Below are 20,343 nucleotides of genomic sequence, written 5' to 3'. Positions count from 1 at the left end.
CAGATTTCTTTACTAAAGGATTTTTCTGGGCTTTTAATATGCTATTATGTCTTGATAATCTGTAGTAAAAGATGATGTATGAATCTTCCTTAAATATATTTCATCTCAAATTTTTTTTCAAGATAATCTTTCTGGGCTCTTGCTCTGTAGTTGGCAACTTTGCAAATTATGACTCATCTAACTTGCTCATTTGACTGAGACCCAGAAAATGAAAGGACCCATTCCAGCTTATGTGTCCAGGTTTTCCCAGGGAGGGAATCTGAAAGTGAGAGTGTTGACTCTAATTCATTGTTCTTTTCAATACATGTTAGATGACAAAAGAAGGTATTGATTCTAGTGCATTCTTACACTGCAAGCATTTCCATTTAATTGAATTTTTTCCTTAAAATGTAAGTATTCACACATTGACATATGAATAACTATAAACTGATGTATCATATGCTGCCCTCTTCATGTATTTATTCACATACAATATTTCAGTTTGTAACTAGGTTTACAAATGTTTGTTAACATATTTATGCATGCCTAAACCAGCTGTAGTTTTGTTAAGATTTCCCTAAATACTATCAGCTGAAGAAAAATTATACTTATGTCAATGGATTTACCTAGTTCTACGAACCCATAATATTTTACATTCATGTAAGAATTCTTTGGGATTATTTTATAGTGGAGTGCACCTTATTTCACTAAAATGCTTATTCGCACAATTTTTTCCCATATGATGTTCTGGATCATTAAACACAGGTTATTAGAGTCTTATCTTGGACCCACTCAAAGCAGAACTTAAGGAATAAAGGTGAGGAAAAAGAGGAAAGGAGGTAAGCAAAGAAGGGAACATTGTGATGTGATATGCCGTCATGTGGCTGCCACTCCACAATGAGCTGCAAAGGTTTCTAACCTTTGTTATTTATTTCTACTTTTCTACATTTACCAACATATATTGCTTAATTTGTCAAATTTCTAATTTTTAATAAAATCTCAACATGATCCACTTTATTTCCAAACCCAACTACCAAATTCTCAAGTTTTCTCTGACCTATTGGAAGGGAATTGAGTTGATCTTTTTCTGAAATTTCTAAGTGGCATATTGACATACATCTTACTTATTTATTATTATTTTTTGAGACAGGGTCTCGCTCTATTGCCCAGGCTAGAGTGCAGTGGCAAGATCTCAGCTCACTGCAACCTCTGCCTCCCAAGCTCAAGTGATTCTCCTGCCTCAGCATTCTGAATAGTGAGGATTACAGGTGTGAGCCACCATGCCCAGCTAATTTTTGTATTTTTAGTAGAAATACGGTTTCATCATGTTGCCCAGACTGGTCTCAAACTCCTGACCTCAAGTGATCTGCTCACCTTGGTCTCCCAAAATGCTGGATTACAGACATGAGCCACTGCACTCAGCCTGCGTATCTCTTGAAACAGTCATTACATTTTATGTTTTACAACAGGATTTTCTTTGGACATGTCTGATATTCCTATTAGATTATAGGAGCCCTATTTGGGCAAATATCTTCCCTTTTAAAAATCTCTGGATTGCCCACAGCACTTTTCAGAGGGTCTTGCACATTTTCCAGGAAATTTTAAACTCCGTTGACCTAAGGCAATTGAAGAAAATGCACACAAGAAAATGTTTTCTTTATATAAATCTTAAAAAACTGTTGCTGAAAGGAATAAGTTGAGGTGGGTAGTAGTACAGCAGGCCTATGTTTCTAGTTTTTGCTGTGATACTAATTAGCTAAGCAACCTTGAGAAAGACATCTTACCTTTCTAGGCCTTCATTTTCTTATCTTTAAAATGAGCTATAGTGTTTTCTGTATGAGCTACCACACAGGAATTTTCAAAAGAACAAACACTATCACATAAATACATTTTGGAGGTGGAAAGCACCATATAATTGCAAACACTATCATGAATAGAAAATAATAGAGTCTTTGAGTAGGGCAGTACGTTGAAAACATTTAGTCCAGTCCTCTTATGTTTGTGATGAGTATATGGGATACTAGAAGGTTACAGAACTTGTTCAAAGTCACAGAATTGGTTGATGCCAGAGCATAGAAAAAAACACAAGAATTCAATCACCCATTTTATTTCTTTTAAAATTCTACTCCCAGCTGTCCAGCTCACCCGATCTCTCCAGATTATTCAATTGTTTCTCTCCTTCCATCCCCAGTGCTTGCTTTCTGTGGCTCATGATTAGTCTCCTCCGACTCTTTGAAGAGGTCAGAATCACTGTCATTGGCATTTGTGTAAAACCTTTCTACCCTTCCGTGATTCCAGGCTTTTAGGGTTTGACTTTAAACTGGTATCCTAGCCAGTTCCCTGTGTGGCAGACATTTTCTGAGGGTGTAAATTTGATAAAGTTATACTGAGAACTGGTATTCGATAATGTTATACTGATACATGCTGGTATCTTCTTCTTCTGGTCTCTCTATACTAAACCAAACTGCCTTGAAAATCATAAACGAGTATCTTGACTTTGCTTATTTGATCACTTGACTTTGCACTTTATTTGAGTAAATCTTCCAGACAGACCGTGCCACCCGGCTGTTTGGGCATTTATACAGCGCAGATGACTTTTCTGCTCCACAGTCAACAACTGCCCAAGTCAGCTCATGTCCTCAGCCCTTCCGCATTATCTGGCATATTTTTGGTGAATTCAGGTACTCCCAGAGATGGAAAATTAGTCCTTTTAATTGCATTCTCACTATACATGGGATTTTAAGCAGTAAAATTTATCAACAAATTCTGGCCTCCTGGTTTCTAGACAAGTTATTCTGGTACATACTACTATCTTTTGTTTTTTATTTTCATTAGTGTTATTATTATTATTTTGAATAACATGAAAAATAGAAATACTTTATTCATTAACCCACAGCTCAATTTGTATTTTTCTCATTCAAGGAAAGGATGTTACATTACCTGCCTTTGAATCTCATCAGCTTATTATTTCTTTTGACAGTGAAAAAAGTCAGGAAATCTAAATACTTTCTGTTGGCAGTAGTCAGATGAAACTCATATATACAAAATGGAATGAAAAACTGTCTGATGAGCTAGACTTGAGGCAGGAGGACGGGCATCATATATCTTATTGTTTTATTTGCCTTCCTTGGTCCTCCAATAACTATTCCCAATTTTGTTTTGCATCATCTGTTCCCCCAAAATACACTCCTTAGGCTTTTATATTTATAGGTCCTACTTTCCTTTTCATTCCTTTTATGTTCTTTTTTTCCCCTTTTCTTCCCTCCCCAATTATTCTATGGAAGTTTTTTATTGACTTTAGCCTTTGATAGCTCCACGTATTTGAAAGCAGCCATTCACCACCTCCTCTGGAGAAGTACCAATAAAGTGCAAAACCATTATCACAAAACTGTTTCTCAAAATTTTGTCACATCCCAGACAGTTTCATGAAGATATGCTGAAAGGATTTGTTTTGTTTGTTTTTGCTTTAGGGATTGCTAAGGGCAACAGGCAGTCCTGAAAGGGATTGTAAATCATGACTTATTGTGACACATCTTATTTGTTGCAAGGGGTATTTGTTTTCTTCAGGCCAAAAATTTCAAAATTTTGTTCAAAACTATTTTTCGATGTCCCATGCCTATCAGAAAAATGGTGCATGAAACGGAGAAAACTCTTTAAATTGCTTTTAAATAATGTCCAATCTCAGGCCAATAAGCACTGTATTAAGTAGTAACAGACTGTGAGGAGACAGAGAGAGAGAGATAGAGACTCAGAGAGAGAGAGACAGAGATTCTAGAATATACAAAGACAACAAATTCCAGAAGGCTATTCCAAAATGGAAGCAAGAACTAACGTCAGTCAAGATATTATCTGACTCTGTGGACTCTCTAAGGAATACCAATTGCGTTAGGTCTCCTTTTAGGAAACTCTGTGGTGTTCAGATAGGCCACTGGGAGTTCTATTTGCATGATTTTACTCTGACACGGTAGGCTATTCAGGCAATGTCAACATACTTGCAGTGATGGAAGATGTTTGGGTTTATTCTGAGTGGAAAATGATTTATTTTTGTTTGTTTGTTCATCCGTACTTTGGAAATCCTGATTGAGGAGCCTGAAGATATCCACACTGGGCACTGATCTGTGCATCGGTAAGTCTGGAGCTTAAGAGGGAGATCCACACTGGAGCACAGGTCCTCTATAATGTGGTCATCCTGCCCTGTGTGAGGGCCACCATGCGGTGGGCCCCGAGAACATGGTGTGAACAACAACAGCAAAAATGGTCTTGACCTCAGAGAGTTCAGGTCTACTATGATGGGAAAGAAAATATTACACGGTGGCTACCTTTCAGATGGAGCTGAAGGAGACAGAGTCAGAGGGACTTAAAACAATAACAACAACAACAACAGCAACAAAGCGACATGGAATCCATGAAAGGGATGAAAGGGGGTGTGACAAATAAGCAATTTTTCAACTGTATTCGCATTTGTAGAGTGTTTTAGGAAGGTAAATATTGAAAGGAACATAACAAAGTAAATGAAATTAGAAATACACGTTTTATTTTGTGAAAATACAATTTTTGTCGATACTAGAAGGACCCTATCAGCAACAAAGGTAGCTCTCCATGAGACATCATGAGTCTCTAAAAGATGCTTATTGTACAGATGACGCTTTTCTAAATTTACAGATTTTTTTTTTCACTTTTAGTGTTTATGCCTGGTATACACTTTATCCTATATTATCTTGCACTTTTGTCATTCATGGAACATTCAACAAGTCTTCACTAGTTTGTTGGTGAAAGCAAAATAAATACACATTTCTCCCCATTTGGCAGACATTTTCCGAGGGTGTAAATTTGATAAAATTATACTGAGAACCTCTTAACTACCTCCTATACACAAGATATGCACTCACTGAGAGAATGGTGCAGATGTGTTAATTAATATACATAAAAAAGTAAATAACAATTCATGGCAATCATTATATGTAGGCAATCAGTAGGGTTTCTATTAGATTCATTAGTTCTTTCATTCACTCTTCCAATTATTCATTTGAAATATATCTTCAAATTTCATTCAAAACCTAAGATTTTCTGATTGTATAATATGATGGCTTCAAATCCACTCACTGGCTTAGGTTGGCCTTGAACTCTTCTTTATGATGTGTTTGATCTCTTTCCAAACAGCCGTAAGAAAAGAAGTCAGAGGACATAATTTCTCTTTCTTCAGAGGAGTATTCTCTGAAACTCCTGGAAGTATGCTATGAAAGCAAGTAATTTTCTCTCCATATCTACTAGCTAAAAAAATCAGTGTATATATGCACAGAAACGTACAAACAGAGATACATAAATACATGCATTTTCTAAATGTGCTGTCAATATCTCATCAATATTCTGTATCTTGTCTTAGATTGAGTTTCTTATCCCAAGGAGTCTCTTGCTAAACTATAGAATAAACTATCACTCAGGGCATTTTGATACATCCAAATTAATGCAGCTATTTTAATGCCACCATTTTTATCCAGGGGGTTGTTTGTAGTATTTTTTTTTTTTTTTTTTTGGTTTGGTCTCATTAAAATATGAACTCATTGCATTTCTTTGCTTTTATTTATCAGGGAGGCCACTTAAGTGAAGTCATAATTATCAGCCCATTCTCAATCCTATCTCCAACACAATTCTCATCCCTCGAGTGAGGTGGGCAAATATATTTTTCCATTGTGCCTTCATTTGTATTTATGTTTACTTCCTGTCTATTTGAAATTATTTGTAGTTTCAGTCCAAATTACAGAGGAAGCTAGTTTGGTTGGCTTATTTAATTACTATTAACATTACTGTGTAGAGTCATTTAGGGCTGAACATGCTATTGTTCATCATGGAAAGTATGGCTTGGTTACCTTTCAATAACAAAAGCATCTGATCCTGATCTAATCAGTGGCCAACTCTGCCTATAGGACATTTCACTACTTACTTCATAAGTATTGGTTTATGGATAGTGCAGGTTCATAAAGAAATAGATATTGGGTATAACTTGGCTAACCATAGGTGCTAATTTGCCTAAAACTGCCCAGTTTGCATCTGCTGTTTAGCTCTCCCAGCTGTCCAGTTCACCAATTCTTTCTCAAGTATTAATGTAGAGACAGTGCCCTTTGTGTCATTGGCTGCTGTCTTTCTACATGCATAGTTTCAAGGATGTGCCTATCTAAAATGATCAAACCTAAACACAATTATTGCCTTCCAATAGGGACACAATTCAAAGGCATCTCTGGTTACTATATCCACAGAGAATATCACAGGCTCCTTTAAATGCTGTTTGTCTTGGAATCCACAGTCTCCATATGTTGTATATTTTTCCTCTAATTCCATCATAATTCCACCCAGATGTTACCAGATCATCTATAAACTATGGACTACATAGTAAATTGAGTTACCAATACAGTTAGTGAAGAGAGAATAATTAGAACACATGCAAACACATATGAACAATGGCAATAATAACTAGGCACAGATGAAAGCTGCAGTCCTTTTTCTACTTCACAACACGTTAGCAGGTTTTGTTTTTGTTTTTGTTTTCTTATTTTCTCTAAGGCATATTCTTATAGTCTTTGGCTTTCACCCAGAACCCTAGTTGGCCATAACTCTTAGTATAATGGTGTGAGACAAACCCCTGGTTGTTCAGAATCCAAGGCCTTTGTGGTCTTGCCTGTGCAATGTAGTGGCAGACTACTGCTAACTTTTACCACTGGTCATGGTCATACAAGAACCATAGCAGAGATCCCCCAAGTCCCAAATTCACCTGCTATGAAAATTCACACCTAAGATTTCTGCATAGCATGATAGCACCTATGATCACTTGTTTCTCTAAAATCATGGAGTTTTGAGATTGTTAATGTGCAGTTTTAGTTTCCATCTTAATGAAATGTAGGTCTTTTCTCTAGGTTGAATGACACTTCTTTTGCCTTTTATCACTGTAGAGGAGAAAAAGTAAAGATTTTGAAATTTATCCATTAAGAATAATCATGAGAGATTAAATCCAACAGCTCCGAAGCACGGTCTCAAGATTCAAGTGTTACTGCAGGGAAAAAAAGAGATGATGTTTCAGATTGCAGACCACATCTTAGAAGACAAGTTCATCAGGAAAACCTCATGAATCCCATTTTAATAAAGATTCACTTCTAGAACAGTCACTGTTGGTTGCCAATCCCAATATTCATTTTTCTATCCCAGTTTATCAAAAGAATTTAACTTGTATTCAACTACCCACCCCTCAGGGAAGCTAACACTATTCTAAGTTCCTTTTTTCTTAGGTCTCACTGTATTACCCCGGCTGGAGTACAGTGGTGTGATCACAGCTACCTGCAACCTTGATCGTCTGGGCTCAAGCAATGCTCCTACCTCAGCGTCCTAAATAAGCTGGGACCACAGGTGTGTGCCACCACATGTGGCTTTATGATGATGATGATGATGATGATGATGATGATGATTTGTAGAGATGAGGTCTCACTGTGTTGCCCAGGCTGGTTTCAAACTCCTGGGCTCAAGCAATCCTCTGACCTCGGCCTCCCAAAGTGCTGAGTTTACAAGTGTGAGCCACCGCGCCCAGCCTTTCTCAAGTTCTGTCTTAAGCATAGGCTGGGCGCGGTGACTCATGCCTGCAATCCCAGCACTTTGGGAAGTCGAGGCTAGCGGACCATCTGAGGTCGAGACCAGCCTGGCCAACATGGTGAAACCTTGTCTCTGCTAAAAATACAAAATTTTAGCCGGGTGTGGTAGTGGGTGCTTGTAATCCCAGCTACTCGGGAGGCTGAGGCAGGAGAATGGCATGAACTCGGGAGGCGGAGCTCGCGGTGAGATCGCACCACTGCACTCCAGCCTGGGCGACAGAACGAGACTCCGTCTCAACAACAACAACAACAACAACAACAAACCAACAAGTGTAGTAATTCCATTACACATACACTTACCAGTAATTGGTTTAAGGATGAGCATATAACCTAAAAGGTAGCTGTTTTGAAGAGCTTCTGAAGAACAAGAAAAAACACAAACCACGAATATATACATGAGATATTACTCACCCTGGAAAAAAGCGACAAGAAAGTGACTTCTACTTCTGCTACATGTTGCTTTGTTGCCATCAGATGTATGTAACTTCAGCAGTCCTTTGAAAGTGAAAGGAAGGTAGGGGTTTCACTTAGAGGAAAACCTGGAAGGCAAGCCCCCAACCCTGCATGGAAAGTGTCTGTCCTCCTGGGGAATGAGCCCAAAGTATGGGAAAACGCAGAGGAAGATAAAACTAACTTTCCCTTGGAGAGTTGTAAAATGTCTCAGAGAAGGTTAATTTTTCAAATGCAAATTAAATATTCGTTCATCAAGGACAAGTATGGCAGGAAAAAGTGAATCAAGCAGAAGGAATAGAATATGCAGAGGTGAAGAGGCTTAAAAGAGCATGTCAGAGTAGAGAAAATTTCTCAGTGGAGTATTTAGGGGAGAATGAGTCAGAAAATAAAGCTAGAAAAGTTGATCAAGACCAGATACTGGGGATCATATTAGGAATTGCTTTAAAGGGTGTGAAATTCAAATGCAACTGATGAGGAGCAGTTGAAAGTGCTTCAAGATGATACATATTCAGATTCGCTGTTAGAAAATTTCTTGAAAAAATGAATAGGACAATGTAGACTTAGGAAGCAGGGAAAACCATGAGCAGACAGTTAAAATAGTAAAATAGGAGAAAAGTGAGGGAACTAACAGAAGAAATTGGTTTCACTTAATTAACTCTTGCCTTTTAGAAAATTTTATGCCCTGCAGCTGATACAATACCATGTGGATTTAAAAACCTGGTTTCATTTCTGCCAATTTCTATGGCAAGTCTTTTTATAAAATGCTCACAAATATTTAATGTTTTCAACCTAGGATAACTAACAACTCTAATTTTTGATGTTCTTTCTCTATTCTTAAAGAATAGCATCAATTGTCTTTATGTTGTTTTTCCTCTTTCCTAAATTACATTGAAAACTTCTGCCAAAGGCATAAAATCATCATTTAAAAAAAAAATTCAGTCAGCCCATCTGTTGCAGAAGTGCCACCTTCCCTGAAGACTGCTAACACATTTTTTCCCCTCTCTGGCAGTAAGTGTTGCTTCTAAATTGCCCATCAGAGTCTTTGAGAGAATCTCAAACTCTTCCCCCAATCTTTTTGGTCTCACTCTCTGAAACACAGGTAAGACTTAGACTAGGTAGATGGAAAATACGTTTTCATCACATAAATATTTCTTTCAAGTTTGGAATAACTTAGTCTTTTACACGCTCAAAATGTCCATTATATGTTCACTCTCCTAAGCCTTGCATGAACTTTGCTGTCTACATAGACTATACTAGTAGGCTTTGATTAACCATAGCACATCAGGCTCAGGAAAAAGGAGCCCTGGTCCTGGACCCTGACTTTAGAGAGCACCTTTGCAACCCTTCTGTGGTGTGGCAAGTGGTAGGTGTCCATGAAGCTGTACAGATGTGCTCAGTTGGAGCCTGTAGGCCTCATTTGGACAATGCTCCAGGTATCTGGAACCTTGAGATTTTCAGCCAAACAATCCCAGCCTCATTTCCAAACTGTACATATCTCTTCACTAAGTCTTGCTTCTGAGGAAATGGCCATTGTACTCACCCTCGGGGAGGGGATGACCATAGGGTAACTATTTACAATAGATGTTTGATGTTCAGACTCAGTCGGATTTTCAGACTGCCATGCTCCTAGCACAGAACACTGAAGAGTTAAGTAATTCTCTAAATTCAAATCTATTCTTCCGGGTTTTTATAAAGGAATATTCTTTAAAATAGGAGGATCAAATATAATTTGATAGTTTATTATCTTGGTTTTTTAAAAAGTAAATATTTAGCATATGTTATATAGGTATCCGTTTGTACTATTGCTCCAGGAATCACATGTGGTAGGAAGTAGCAGATGATGAAGTATGATTTGGTGGGTTGTAGACAACTTTCTTGTTCTAAGATGTTCCTCTATAGCAAGTTGCTGCAGCTGAAATCTTACCATCATTGTTCCTTGTTCAAATGTAAATTCACCTGAGGGTATCACTTCTGTGGGATTGGCATATCTAAATTATTTCCAGATGGTAGTTTGACAGAATATATTTTAATAAGTGGAATATAGAAAAGCTATGAAAACAGATGATGGCTGTGTAGGTCTGAGAAAGACTCAGGGAAAACCACAGAGAAGAAGGAATGATAAAGGGAACCCACAAAGTGACTATGCACAATGTAGTGGACTTGCAGAGATGATGGCTCCCAAAGGTTCATCAAGTTCAGTTGCATCAGATCGTCATTTCTGACCTTCAGAACCCAAGTGCATTTTGCTCATGTCTTCTGTGGGCTTGGTCCAGGGCTAGTGTTTTTCTCAAATTCATAGCAAAGTGAAACAGGTGGGACAGGACTACTGTACCAAATGCCATCTCTGGCACTGGCAGGTTTTCACGGCCTTATGAAAACAACGCTCTGCCACGAGTTTCTCTTCCCTAGGATAGAGAGAATATTTCCTGGCAAATCTTATTCTTGAGGCATTTTTGGTTGGGTTTTACCTGTATTTTTGTTTCTTCCTTTTATTTAGCTTTTTATTTTTTATTCTCTTTTTTTAAACTCAGATAATAATGACTTTGAAGGGGATCCTATAAAATAAAATATTTTGTACATGAATATATGAATAGGCTGCTAACGTTGTGTGTGTGAGTAGGAGAATGCATTTGTGTTGGACTTCTAATCATGTTGCATCGTGCAACAGGAAACACCACAAACTAATGGGTTGAGGTTGCTGTAACTGCTGTGGTTTAACACAAGACGGGGGCCACCTCCACCATTTGTAAGAGAATAGTACACAGAAACAGAATTCAATTAGGTCACCAAAAGCCAAGTCCCTGAAAGTCCTCCCCCAACAAGCTGGAGGTTGGATAGAACTCTGAGGTAATGGATGGTTTCAGGACCGTTGAAAAATCAGAGGAGAATTTTGGGGTGGAATTTTCCTTTTAGTGGTTGGATACGAAATGTTACCTAGAAGATGCAAAAGCACCTAAAAGTGCTTCTTATCAAATTCAAAGTTATTCTAAAATCAGATATAATTAAAATGATTATTATAATAAAAATTATGATTGAACATTTACTGTATACATAATGTGAGATGGCACATATTGAGGGCTTACCATATGCCAGGCTTGTATTACATAAAACATGACCTCATTTTAGTTCCACAACAATTCCCCAAGAGTTAGGTAAAATTTTTATCCTTGTGTATAAGTAAGAATCAGGCAGGAAAACAGATTCCGTGGCAGAGATCTTGAAATGTTTGGAGGAAATGGAGTTAGTGGTAATGTCCGAATGAATGATAAGTGGCTGGGAAGCTGTTTGGAAAGGTGCCAGCAAAGCAAACTGTTACAGGAAAGGGTCTCGATCCAGACCCTGAGAGGGTTCTTGGATCTCACGCAAGAAAGAATTCAGGGCAAGTCCATAGAGTCAAGTGAAATAAAGTTTATTAAGAAAGTAGACGAATAAAAGAATGGCTGCTCCATAGATAGAACAGCCCTGAGAGCTGCTGGGTGCCCATTTTGGGGGTTATTTCTTGATTATATGCTAAACAAGGATAGATTATTTATGCCTTTCCTTTTTAGACCCTAGGCGTTGCCATGGCATTTGTAAAGTGTCATTGTGCTAATAGAAGGGTAGTAGTGAGGAGGGCCAGATGTCATTCTTCTCGCCATCTTGGTTTTGAAGGGTTGTGGCCGGCTTCTTTACTGTACCTGTTTTATCAGCAAGGTCTTTAGGACCCGTATTTTGTGCTTACCTTCTATTTCATCCTGTGACTTAAAGAATGCCTTAACCTCTGGGAATGCAGCCAAGTGAGTTTCACCTCATTTTACCCAGCTCCTATTCAAGATGGAGTTGCTCTGGTTCACATGCCTCTGACAATACTACCAAAGACAAGGTTTGTTGTTTCAGTTCCAATCATGAGTTATATATTCAATGAAAATCAGAACAAAAACATTGAGCACCTAATATGTATTAGAGCCTCTACAGAAGGTCAGTGTATTTGTCTGTTCTCATGCTGCTAATAAAGACATACCCAAGACTGGATAATTTATAAAGAAAAGGAGGTTTAATGGACTCACAGTTCCACATGGCTGGGGAGGCCTCACAATCATGGCAGAAGGCATATGAGGAGCAAAATCATGCCTTACATGGTGGCAGGCAAGAGAGAGCTTGTGTAGGGGAACTCCCCTTTATAAACTCATCAGATCTCATGAGACGTATTCACGCCTATGAGAACAGTACGGGGGAAACCACTCCCATGATTAAATTATCCCCACCTGGTCCTGCCCTTGACAGGTGGGAATTATTGCTATTTAAGGTGATTTGGGTGGGGACACAACAAAACGATATCATTCAAAATATGAAATAAACACAATTCATGCTTCTTATGAGAGAGGCAGATATTAAAATATAAATTCAAATTTGGTGTGATAGTTGTTCGATAGTGGCATGCCAATATCAAGGGAAGGACTAAGTATCTCAGCACATGGGGATGGGGAATAACTTTACAGAAGAAACAAGGATGTGTCTACATTTTAAGGGGCATAGGATAATAACCACATATCTTAGAAGAAATGTTGCAGAAATTATTGGCAGAGTAAGCCACACAAAGCAACAAGCTTTTATAATATCTGACTAAAACAGAAAAGAGTAACTTACATTAGGAAATGATTAGATACAAATTAAACTGTTGTACATATCTAATTGGCAAACTAACTTTTTAGCAGAATAAGATATTATTTTTGAGTCTATCAGATAAAGTATTTTAGGAGCCAAACTATCTCAAACTTAAAAAGAAAAAAATATTAAGACTCAGATGCAAAGAAAGCTTGATTGTTTTCCTCCAACTACCCCCTTGAATGTCCTTCTTGTTCTTCACAACCCACTTCTCTCATATTACACAACCCCAAGCAAGTGATACAATTCCAAAACAAATACCTCCTCCCATGCACTGAATAATACTTAATATTTCTCCTCAGGTGATAGGGAAAAAATAGGGTGCTTCTTGTCACCATTCAGATCTTAATAGTCAGGGAAGCTATATATACTCTGAAAAGACAAATGAGTTCAAAATAACATCTGAAAATAGCCAGAAGTTAAGAAGTTCCATAATAGGAAGCTGTAAAGTGCTACCCAAACAGATGAACAAGAGAAATCAAGCAGACAGAAGCAGAAAGGCTGCTGATTACTTTGCTCTAATATAAATCATTCTGTTTGGGGCTTTGTTGGTATTACAGTCTCTAGAGTGTGTGCTACGCTGGGAACCTCTGGTAGCATCTGATTAGAAAGGTGCAGTTGTCAGTGCATTTCTACTCTTTGGAAATGTGAAGTGATGAAATATCAAAGTCAATATTATTGCCAATCTTCCCTGCCCTTTGCAAATCTTGCATCTCTCCAGGGGCCTGAAATCTGCCGGTCCTGGAGTGGATCCATGTGTGACTGCCAACAAAGCCTCTCTAAGGAGAGGCTGAGTGTTTGATTCCACATTGGGCAGACAAACACACTCCCCTGTGTTCTCCCCAGTGAGTGGAGGAAACTCCAAAGGCAGACACGGTGATGGAGTAAAAGACACTGCAGCAACGAACCAAAACGCTCTGTTGTGATTTTATTTCCTTATTTTGTTTTTTCTCTCTATTTTTTAATAAAAATATTAATATAAAATGGATATGTTTTGAAGAAAATGATAAAAAATTAATTTGGAGCTTGGAGCAATGTGGTAGAGGAAATGCTGCAAAATTCAGTGGAGTACAATTTGCTCCTGCTAATACCACTTTTAGTAGACTCTTGTTCCTTTCATTTCTTTCTAAATAATTATGATAAAGCCTGGCTTTCCCATGCTTGGCTATCTTACCAGTACCTTCGACTAGATACACCCTCAGAAAATTTTGAGTTGTCTTTTACTGATTTATTTCTCTTTTTATTTTTCTATCATCACTATTCCTTCAATGTTTATTTCCTATATATTTTAAATATTAGCCATTTGTAGAAATGTCAAGGTGATTACCATTTTCTGCACTATGAGGCTTCTCACATGACCTGGAAAGAGGTTGTACCTATGCTCTAGAAATCTAGCTGTCTATAGTAGTCGAGATATACTTTGAGTCCAGACTTGACAACAAGGAGTAAACTGCACGATTATCGTTCAAGAATTTTGTTAAGTGTACATGTTCTCAGGACAAAACCCTGGGATTCTGATTCCGTATGACTGTTTTGGAGCTCAGGAATCTGATTTTTGACATGTACTCTTAGGTGATACTGATATAAGGGATTAGTAGATCATACATCAAGATGCTGGTCTAGAGTATCATGCTCAAATTCCTTAGTGAGTTATCCAAGCTTCCTCACCATTGGCTGTCTAATGCATGGTTAGTTCTCAAAATTTCAAAGTACTCCAAAGGGTATTCAGAATCATTTTCTCACTCTCTCTTTCTTCCTTATGCCCTCTTCACTTGCCTCAATTTACATTATATTACATGATATAGTTTAGAACCCTAGCTTTATTATCAAGCGCTCTTTAGAGTCAGAAAATCTTTCCTCTGCAGCTTCACAACCTTAGTTTCATAACCACATGCAAGCCAATTTACACGTCTGTTCTCAGTTTCTTCATTTAAAAAATGGAGATCATTTAGGTTGTCACATGAATTTAGGACTAACTTCATGGGTGTGCAAGCTGTGCAGTCACATAGAGGCCCAAACTTACAAGGGCTGACACCTAATTTAATGGTCTACTCTTGGTGTCTTCAGGTTCACAGTAACTTTTAAGACAGGAATCTTGCATTTTAATTTTGCTCTGGGCCATACAAAAATTTTATTTGGTCTTGTTTGTGTTAAAAAAGATAATTAGGTAACACTGAATTTTCATGGATGCATAGTTGTTATTCTTTTTGTTATTCTTGCACATCTTCCTATTCTAACTTAAAACAGTTGGTGTCAGCTCTGCTTTGAAATGTTGGTTTATGAGTGGTGGAGGAGGAAAAATGCTGAAACATTCAAACCAAGATCTCCAATATAACCAAGAGGCAGATTTAGCTTTTCTGAGGAGAGCATCCCCATTCATCTGTGGTTCAAGTCCTCAGGCCCAGAGGCAAGCCTTCTGACTAGTCCCTTGCCTTCAGAATGAGTTTCTTATATCAGCCATTGAACTGATAATTATTTATATCTGCTTTGAGACTTTCAGTAAAATTTATTTCCATGACTTCTAAAATCAAAATAAATGTAAAGTCTTTAACCCAAATTAGCAAATACAGGATTATACAAATACAGAAACCAGACATTAAAAAAATATTTCCAGCTTTCCCTTTGGAAAATCAATTATCCACATTTACAAGAACACCTAGTATTATTGTCTAAAATGCTGTACCTGAATTCAATAAGTATTCCATGTATAACTGTTAGTTTACTGGAAATATTTGGGATAGAGGAACAAATTCAACAAGAGAAAGGCTTTATAAAATAGATTTTAAAAGATGTAACAACTCAATGTAATTACTGATCTAGGTTGAATCTTGATAAGCAAACCATCAAGACAGTGTGATTGACAGAATAGTATTCATATAGGGCTTAAAAAGGTAGACATATAGACAGGGTGTGATGGCTCACGCCTGTAATCCCAGCACTTTGGGAGGCCGAGGCAGGCAGATCATGAGGTCAGGAGATCAAGATCATCCTGGGTAACAAGGTGAAACCCCGACTCTACTAAAAATACAAAAACTTAGCCAGGCGTGGTGGTGGGTGCCTGTAGTCCCAGCTACTTGAGAGGCTAAGGCAGGAGAATGGCGTGAACCCAGGAGGCAGAGCTTGCGGTGAGCCGAGATCGTGCCACTGCACTCCAGCCTGGGCAACAGAGCGAGACTCCGTCTCAAAAAAAAAAAAAAAAAGGGTAGACATATACATCAACAAGAACCAAACTTGGAGTCCAGAAGTAGACTGACACATATGTGGTAAGATGTATTTGTGACAGAACTGACAGAGTAGTTCAGTAGGAAAATGATATATTTTTCAACAGATGGTGCTAGAACATCGGATATCCATAAGAAAGAGAGTAAACCTTAACTCCTACCTCATATGGTATACAATTTCTCTTAAAATGGATAAAAGTTCAAATGTAAAAGTTAAAGGTATAAAATTTATCAAATTAAACATAAGATAAATTATATAAACATTTGGATAGGCAAAGATATCTTAGAAAACAAAGCCAGGAGCCATTAAAAAAAGTGAATGAATTGGACTTCATTCAAATTAAACACTTTTGTTTTTTGAATAATTGAATTATTTAAAAATGAAAGAACAAGCTGTAGAATTGTATCAATAACACCCTTCAACCTCAAAATAAGAAGACAAACCTATACAAATTTGGGCAAAAGATGTGTGAACACATACTTTACAAGAGAAGATGTGTGGATGGCAAACAAGCACTAAGATCTCATCACCATTAGTCATTAGAGAAGGGTGCAAATTAAAACAACCATGGGATGCCACTAGACAGCCACTAGAATTGCTAAAATTAAAATGACTGGCTATAGAATGGCAAGAGTGTGGACCAAATAGATCTTCTATATTTGTTGGTGGGAATGTAAAACAGCACAACCAATTAGAAAATTTAGCAATTTTCCAGAAAGTTAAATATACACACAGTGTATGACCCAGAAATTTCACTCTTAGGTATCTATCTAAAAGATATTTAAAAAAATCTCCAAACAAAGATTTGTTCTCAAATGTTTATAATAATTTTTATTTATAATTAACTGCCAACCCAAATGTTCATCAACAGGTAAACAGATAAACAAAATGTTGTCATTCATATAATGGAATACTACATAACAAACCACTGATACATGAAATGATATGACTGTATTTTTAAAACATCATACTGGGTGCAGTGACTCATGCTTGTAATCCCAGCACTTTGGAAGGCCGAGGAGGGTGGATCATGAGGTCAGGAGTTTGAGACCAGCCTGACCAACACAGTAACACTCCATCTCTACTAAAAATACAAAAAATTAGCTGGGCCAGGTGGGGTGCGCCTATAATCCCAGTTCTTCAGGAGGCTGAGGCAGGAGCATCGCTTGAACCGGGGACGTGGAGGTTGCAGTGAGCCAAGACTGCACCATTGCACTCCAGCCTGGGCGACAGAGTGAGACTCCATCTCAAAAAAATAAAAATAAAAAAAAGAAAGAAAGAAAAATCATACTGACTTAAAGCAGATATAAAAATGTATGTACTATTTGATTATAGTATATAAAATTATAGAAAAAGCAAACAGACTGCAATCAAATCAGTATTTGCCTGATGCCAGGTGTCAAGGATGAAAGACTGAATGAATTTGAAGGTGTGCAAGACAATTTTGGGGTTAGTGGAAATGCTCTAAAATTTAATTGTGATGGTAGTTAATAGGGAAGTTTGAAGCCATTTATAAACATAATCAACAACAAGGATTTGGTAAGGTTTAAGGCTAGGGCATTGTAAAATAAATTTTTCTTTGGAAGTTAGAGGTGTGTGTGTGTGCATGTGTGTGTCTGCATATGTGTTTTTTGTGTGTATACATTTCTCTACTAAGGAGGATATGAGATTTACAAAATATAACAGGCCTAGTGCTAAAGAAATACGGTGACAAAAAAATGCACATATGCTCCACCAATTGAAGATTAATTTGAATTAAGGAGCACAATTTGAAGATACCAGTTGTACCCATCTGCAACCATTCAGACTGTATTATCAAATATAACTAATGGAATTAAAGTTTGGATGTTATATGACATAGCAAATGAAAATTCTCATCAGGAAAGTGGTTAATTCTATAACCTTGGTTTTTGATGGGGAGTGCAGATATGAATAAAATGACACAAACTTTAAAAGTGAGAATTTCTTGTCAGTGAAGGAAAAAAAGACCCATAGCCAGTAGCAGAGGAAACTGGATCATAAACTTGTGGTTGTTTAGCTTTGCTGATTAATAATTTCTCTTACATACGCACACCTTTCTATTTAATTGATCTCTAACTAATTTTTCTCAAAGTGTGCTTTGCATAGCACCTGCAGAGAATCACGTGCATGTTGAAATTGGGATTCAAGAGATGCCTCCAAGCACACTGAACTAAAATATTTGTGAGTTTTCTATTGGAGGGACAACAAACACCCAGGTTAATTAATCTGTGGTACCCTGAAGTTTGAAAACTTCAGTTAAGATTGCATCTATTTAAATACCGATTGGATTTGTATAAAGTTCTATAGCCTATAAAAGTAAGGTCCTAGTTTTGGTCATTTAATTCATCCCATTTTCTATAAAAGAAGTGTGAAAAAGAGCTGAAGGAACCCCGTGAAGAACACCTGAGGAGCCCGTATGGTTAGAGAATGCTATTATAATTGTTTAATCTTGAGGCATGAAATGGCCTCAGAAAAGCGGTAACAAGAAGAATTATGGTTCCTCAAACTGCAAAACAATATGAATGGAAAATGAGGTTTATAACATGCATATAACACATACATATGTGTCTATATGTTCATTAAATTGTTTTTGAAGTATCCACCTGTTACTTACTGAACACTCTAATTGGTTAATTCATTCCTTGCTTCAGTAATTCCTCACATATTTACTGCCTACTCTGAAATTAGTATTCTGAGGGATTAAAAAATGCTATAACCAATGGAGGTTATTTTCCACGGAATGAGAACAGACAAATATACATCTCTGAAACATAATATAAGTTGTATCTAAAATTCTATGAAAGACTATATAAATACTACGTGAGTGGAGGTCAAAACACTGGATAAGAAAGTTTCATAGGGATGACAGGAAGACAAGAGATGACCTGTGCTTTAAGTTGATTTAAGGTTGAATAGAATTCAAACTGGGTTGTTTGTCATGGCTGTCACTTGGGAAGGGATGATATAAGCACGTCATAGACTGCAGGATAGGGTACTTCCTCAGTGAGCTTAAAGGGGTGCAGGTGGCATATCTCAAAGAGTCAGCAATATTGGGGTGAAAATAGGGCATGAATCTTAACTGCCAAACATTTTAATTTATTGGGGACACAAGTCATATACATTCCTAACACTGGTGAATAGTCAGTGGTCATTTAAAGAAGGAAGAAAATCATACTGGGGGGATAATCCTGAAATTAACAAGAGTGGGACTGAGTCTAGAAGAATGAGTAACTTATGTGAGTGGGAGGGGGGTATCCTACCAAAAAAAACTAGTGGTTTATAAAAGAGATATGTAAGTATTTAAATAAACCAATTTTTGAAGATAAATACATTAAATAAACCAATCCTTGAAGATATCGGAAGGACCCCTACCATAAGGTATCCTGATGGTCATATTGAGGAATTTTCATTGATGGAGAGCCTGAAGAATTCCTGAAGGGTTTTAATCAGAGAACAAACGCAACAGATTATGGAAAAAAAAAATTCTTGCTGCAAGGTGAGAAGTAAATCAAAGAAGCACAAGGGTGGGTAGCTGGGCCAGTTACAAAGCTAATGTGGCATCGTAATTCATTTCAGAAATGGCAGCGAATTCTCTAGAGTGGGAATGAATATGGGATGGGGACTGAGATGTAGGAATGGAGACGAGTAACAGGAATCAGCAGCAGGAATCAGCAGCATTTGCTATCGGACCCTCACCACTCACCCACTCCCAGACTCATAAGATCCTCATTCCTTCCTTTCTCTTTTGATAGGGGAGTGCCAGAATATTAAAAAAGTAAATATTCCCCTTTGTTTCTTAATTTGTTGTATTCTTCATTCCCTGGTGCCCATGTGTATGCTTAAGAGTGTGTGTGTGTGTGTGTGTGTGTGTGTGTGTGTGTGTGTGCCTGTGACTATGTGTCAATGAAAGAGAGACAGAGAGAGAGAGAAAGAGTGAGAGAGAGGTGGGTTGGGGTATGGGATAAGGTTGCTTGTTCCAAATACAGGGGCATTTTCTTGGACCGGTGTAATATCTTGTTGGCTAAATGGAGATGCCTGTCATCCTTCATTAATAAAAATTAACTGTAAATCTCCCTGCTTCCCACAGGAGGGCCTTTTAAACATTCCATCAGGGGCCTGTGGAGGACGTCTGGCGGCGAGTCAATCAAGAAGCAGCATGAACTGGCAGCAGAATCTATGAGGAATTTTAAAACATATATTTATATATACATGCATATACTCTTTTTCTTTTTCTATCTGCCATTCCCAGGCAGCGCTCCTCTGAATTAGCTTCCATGGTCTCTCCACAGACAGTTGTTTTTCCCGCTCTCCCACCCCAGCCCCTTAGGCTTCCCTCACCACCCCAGCACCCCCACCCTCTGCCGCCCCCCTAGTGCTGAAGACCTGTGCA

This window comes from Theropithecus gelada, chromosome 18 (assembly GCF_003255815.1).
Source record: "Theropithecus gelada isolate Dixy chromosome 18, Tgel_1.0, whole genome shotgun sequence".
In the NCBI taxonomy this organism is placed as follows: domain Eukaryota; kingdom Metazoa; phylum Chordata; class Mammalia; order Primates; family Cercopithecidae; genus Theropithecus; species Theropithecus gelada.
This window is presented reverse-complemented; position numbering follows the sequence as displayed.